We start from the raw sequence: 5,634 nt of genomic DNA, 5'->3' as shown, positions 1-5,634 counted from the left end.
GCAACAAAATTTCGGATATCATACACAGCAGAATTTTCACTGATATGTCACCTAAGGCAACAGAAACAAGGGAGAAAATGAACACATGGGACAACATCAAACTCAAAAGCTTCTGTATAGCAAAAGAAACAACCAACAAAATGGAAAGGCAACCCACTGTATGGGAGAGTATCATTGCCAATGATATATCAGATAAGGGGTTAATTTCCAAAATATATAGAGTGCTCATACAACTCAACAAAAGGAAGACAAAGAACCCAATTAAAAAATGGGCAGAAGACCTAAACAGACACCTCTCCAAATAGGACATACAAATGGCTAAGAGACATATGAAGAAATGCTCAATGTCACTAATCATCAGAGAGATGCAAATTAAAACAACAATGAGGTATCACCTCACACCTGTCAGAATGGCCGCCATCAACAAATGATCAAACAACAGGTGTTGGCAAGGGTGTGGAGAAAAGGAGACTCTAGTACACTGCTGGTGGTAATGCAGACTGGTGCAGCCACTATGGAAAACATTATGGTGTTACCTCAAAAAATTAAAAATTGAATTGCCATTTGGCCCAGTGTTCCCACTTTTAGTAATATACCCTAAGAAACCTGAAACACCAATCAGGAAGAATATATGTATCCCCATGTTCATAGCAGCACTATTTATAATAGCTACAATCTGGAAACAGCCCACGTATCCATCAGTAGACACAATGGAACACTATGCAGCTGTAAGAAAGAAAGATCTCTTATCCTTTGAGACTATATGGGGGGACCTGGAAAGTATCATCCTAAGTGAAACAAGCCAAACAGAGAAAGACAAATATCACATGATCTCACTTATTTGTGGAATATAATGAACATAACAGTCTGAGGAATAGGGTAGACCCAGAGACGTGGAAGTAGGGTACAGACTGACAACCCTCAGAAGAGGGAGTAGGGGGGAGGGAAGAGATAAACCACACAACTTATATGCATGTATGCATAACCGATGGACATGGACAACAAAGTTGGGGACAGGGTGGGGGGATGGGAAGGAGGGTATCAATGGGGAAAAAAGGAGAAACATCTGTAACAAAAACAAATTAATAAAAATAATAAATAAATAAATAAATAAATAAATAAATAAATAAATAAATCCTGGCATGGAAAGAAAAAATAAATTAAAAAAATAAAAATGATAGAAAGCAGAACTGATACCAGTTTGTTCTAAGAATTGGGTTTTATCAGTTTTACTAAAAGGTTTAGAGAAAAAAAATCTGTAAGCAATCTCTTGAATACGTTCTTAGATTATGAAATGATAGTGTTTAGGAAGACAACAAAGCAGTGACTTTAGGGGCGATGTAGGTGGAAGTTGCCTACAGGCTGGAACTAGGGGAGATGCTATGACTCTGTTCTGGGAACGACTTCCTGTCATTGTTTGCAGATGAGGTCACTTGCAAATGGTAATTGGTTCTGTTCAGTCCTAGGAAAATAATTTGGTGAGAAAATTAGCAGTAGTTTCTCTTCCCAGTAGGCAAATCCTTTAAGCAATCTAGTAACATTATCTTATTTGGAATTATTGAGGATATTTTTGGATCACATATATCAGACAACCTAACCTAAATAGGCTTAGATAAGAAAGGAACTTATTAGTTCACTAAAAGAAAGAAACTTACAATGTACAGGGGTTACAATGAACAAAATGTTTGTGTCTCCCCACCAGTTTACATACTGAAATCCTAAGCCCCAATGTGATGGTATTAGGAGGTGGGGCCTTTGGGGGGCTATGAGGGTGGGGCTCTTATGAATGGGATTAGTGCCCTTATAAAAGAGAGCTGTTTTCCATCCTGTAAGGATACAGTGAGAAGCCTGTAACACAGAAGAGGATCCTCACCAGGACCTGACTGCTGGTGTTCTGATCTCAAGACTTTCAGCCTCCAGAAGTGGGAGAAATAAATTTCTGTTGTATATAAGCTACTCAGTCCATAGCACTTTGTTATAGTAGCCTGAACTAAGGCAGGGCCGTACACAACTTCAGTGTGGATGGATCCATGGACTGAAGTGAGGTCATCGGGACCCTGTCTTTGTCCATCTCTCAACTCTGTTTTCAACCACATTGGGTTTTTGTTTGTTTGTTTGTTTGTTTGTTTGTTTGTTTAAGGGTTTTGAGAGAGAGAGAAACATTTATCAGTTGCCTCCCACACCCCCCCCCCCAATGGGGGATCAAACCCACAACCTGGGTATGTGCCCTGACTAGGAATCAAACCTGTGACCCTTCGGTGCATAGGACAATGCTCCAACCAACTGAGCCACACCAGCCAGGACACATTGTGTTATTTTTTATACTCTCATGGTAGCAAGATGGCTATCAGCAGCTTCAAGTTTCACGGTTCAAGCCCAGTGGAAAAGAACACAGGCTTCCTCTCAGTGCTTGCAAAGCAAAACTTTCCAGATCATATCTCATCCAATCCGATATTTGATTTTAGAGCCCTGAGTCTCATGCCCCTCTGTGGAGTTAGGTGTTCAATCAACTACATTCAAAGTACAAGGACAGAGAATAAAAAATAGGTACTCTATCACCAAAAGAAGGCAAATGGATACTGTGGATGGGGTGGGAAACAGCAACTGTCTACAACTATTACATCTAAAATGTCTATATTTTTAGAAATACAGTGCCCCATTTCCCACATCCTTTTCAACTTTCCAGTATCATGGCTGTATGACATTTGTAAGAAGAGAATACATGGATATATATTGCCCCAAATACCCAGTGCCAGAGCCTCGGCTATACATCACTTTAGACTAATTTTTAGAGAGTATGGAAATCTAGTCTTTATGGAGGACAGGTTCCTTGTCAAGGGATTCACTTTCACTATAATAGTTCATCTTCACAGCAGCCCTTCGAAACAAGTATATTTTTACTTTTTAGATAAAGAAACTTCAGCTCAGAGGTTAAGCATCTCTCTTGGTGTCACATGGCTAAAGGACACCTGGCATTGGTACCAGAAGTCAGGTCTTTCTGGCTCAAAAGCTAAAACACTTCCAGTGCCCTACACCGCCCCTAATTCTGCTTTCATTTCTAGAGCCCACTCTCATTTCCATGGTCAAGAAAGTATGCTGTGTGTGATCATGGTTTTGCTTTTGTTTTCATTATATTCCAAACGCCTGCCTGTTTTTTGTTTGTTTGTTTGTTTTGCTTTTTTTTTTTTTTTTTTATCCTCACCCGAGGATATTTTTCCATTTTTTGTACAGATAGACTGGGAGGGAGAGAGAGGAAGGGAGAGAGAGAGAGAAACATCGACGCGAAGGGACACATCGAGTGGCTGCCACCCGCACGACCAACCAGGGCCGGGGACAAACCGCAACCGAAGTACGTGCCCTTAGCGGGAACCGAACCTGGGTCTCTCCGGACCGCAGGCCGATGCTCTAACCGCTGAGCCAAACTGGCCAGGGCTGTTTTGCTTTTTAAAAAAATAAATTTATTTATTTATTGTTACAGATGTTTCTCCTTTTCCCCCCACTGATTCCCCTCCCCCCATCCCCAGCTTTGTTGCCCATGTCCATTGTTCATGCACACATGCATATAAGTTCTGTGGTTTATCTCTCCCCCACCACCCCCTCTTCTGGGGATTGTCAGTCTGTATCCCACTTCCAAGTCTCTGGGACTACCCCATTCCTCAGACTGTTATGTTCATTACATTCCACAAATAAGTGACATCATATGATACTTGTATTCCTCTGTTTGGCTTGTTTCACTTAGAATAATACTTTCCAGGTCCCTCCATGTCATCTCAAAGGATAAGAGATCTTTGTTTCTGCCTGTTTTTGAACATAAAGAATTTGAGATGTGAGAGCCGAAAGGGACCTTAGCTATTATTCTAGTTCAAAACCAAGAATTCTGTTTCAAAAGTCGGGAAGACTAAGGTACAGAGGACCACAGTTTGTTCAAGATCATAAAAACAGTGGACTCTTCCTGAAAGCAGCCAGAGGTGACCTAAATGGTCTGCTCTTCACTTGACCCAGAAAACCCCGCTAAATTGTGCAAATCAAGAGGTTCAAATCTTCGTGTTCACTTTAAGACATCTTGTGAAACTGCCCAGGTCATCAAGTGTATGCATATCCAAAAAGCCACCAAGTACCTGATGAATGCCACTTTACAGAGCAGTGTGTGCCATTTTGTCATTACAGTGGTGGAGTGGGTAGGTGTGCCCAGGCCAAATAAAAAGTGGGACTGGGCACAGGGTCAGTGGCCCAAAAAGAGAGCTGAATTTTTGCTGCACGTGCTTAAAGATGCAGAGAATAATGCCAAACTGAGAGGTTTAGATGTGGATTCTCTTGTCACTGAGCTCATGCAGGTGAGCAGAGCGCCCAAGACGCTGCACAGAATTTACAGAGCTCGTGGGCGGATTAACCCACGGGGAGCTCTCCCTGCCACAGGGAGATGATCCTACTGACAAAGAGCAGATTGTGCCCAAAGCAGAAGAGGAGGCTGCACGAAGAAAAATGCATCCCAGAAAAAACTGAAGAAACAGAAACTTATGGCCAGGGAGTAAATTCAGCATAAAATAAATACTAATAAAAGTAAAAGCTGAAAAACAACAACAACAAAAAAACACAGGGGCCCTGGTCCAGGCCCCTGATTTTCAGGTTTATACCCTAGCGCCTCCACTTTCTTTTCTTGCTTGAATATGACCTTGGGAAAGTTACCTTAACCTCTCTGGCTTTTGTTTGGTCCTCTGCAAAACAAGAGCCAGAGTATTTTGAATTTCCTTGATTCCCAAGTGCACATTATTTCACATTTTAAAATCTAAATGTGTGCCCTGGCCGGTTTGCTCAGCAGTTAGAGCATCGGCCCACAGACCAGAGAGTCCTGGTTCGGTTCCCTTGGTTGCAGTTTGTCCCGGGCCCTGTTGGGCTCGTGTGGGTGCCAACCAGTCGATATGTTTCTCTCACATCGATGTTTCTCTTCCTCTCTCCCTTTCGCTCTATCTGAAGATGAATGTAAAAATGTCCTTGAGTGAGGATAAATAGATAAATAAATAAATAAATAAATAAACAAACAAACAATAAAAATAAAATCTAAATGTGACTTAAATGGAAAGCAAATCATAGTTTAATTTGTTTTTACTTTCCTAACAGTACATGTATAAACTAATGGCATATTTCATAGTCAGTTCACTACAGGAGATTCTACTGAACTGCAGAAATACAACCTTTATGGAGTTGTTGCAGAAATGTAATAAAATAATAAAGGTACATAATTTTAAATAGTGCCTGGCACATAGTCAATGCTGAGTAAATGTTGGTGTGGCAGTGGTGGTGGTGGTTACACTGTAAATAGATAAGAATGTGTACGACTTGGCCCATACACATGTCTTTTTAGGAGATAACGTTGTATTTGGCCTTTGTCTTCATTTACAGTTTTGTCTCTTGGGCTTGTGGGCAACATAGTGATTTTTCTTTCTTCTTTATTCCTGAGCATTGCACCCTGGAATTAAACCACAGCCCCCAAATCCATTTGAACTGAATTATCCAGATTGTTTTTTCCTTTTTTTCAAATCAAAATGACAAATTGTCACTCACATTTGAGTTATATAGAGGGTAGAGCTTGTACTGTGTCTCCCTTGTTTTTTACAGGCAATTGATAAAAGTGGT

General features: G+C 40.9%; 1 pseudogene; it reads left to right on the top strand.

The window, feature by feature from the left end:
* Positions 1 to 3,977: 3,977 nt before the first annotated feature.
* Positions 3,978 to 4,532, top strand: LOC118624723 (annotated as a pseudogene).
* Positions 4,533 to 5,634: the final 1,102 nt, after the last annotated feature.

This window comes from Molossus molossus, unplaced genomic scaffold, assembly GCF_014108415.1.
Source record: "Molossus molossus isolate mMolMol1 unplaced genomic scaffold, mMolMol1.p scaffold_m16_p_10, whole genome shotgun sequence".
NCBI classification, from domain to species: domain Eukaryota; kingdom Metazoa; phylum Chordata; class Mammalia; order Chiroptera; family Molossidae; genus Molossus; species Molossus molossus.
Note: the sequence above shows the minus strand (reverse complement) of the source record. Positions and strands in the feature narration are given on the sequence as shown.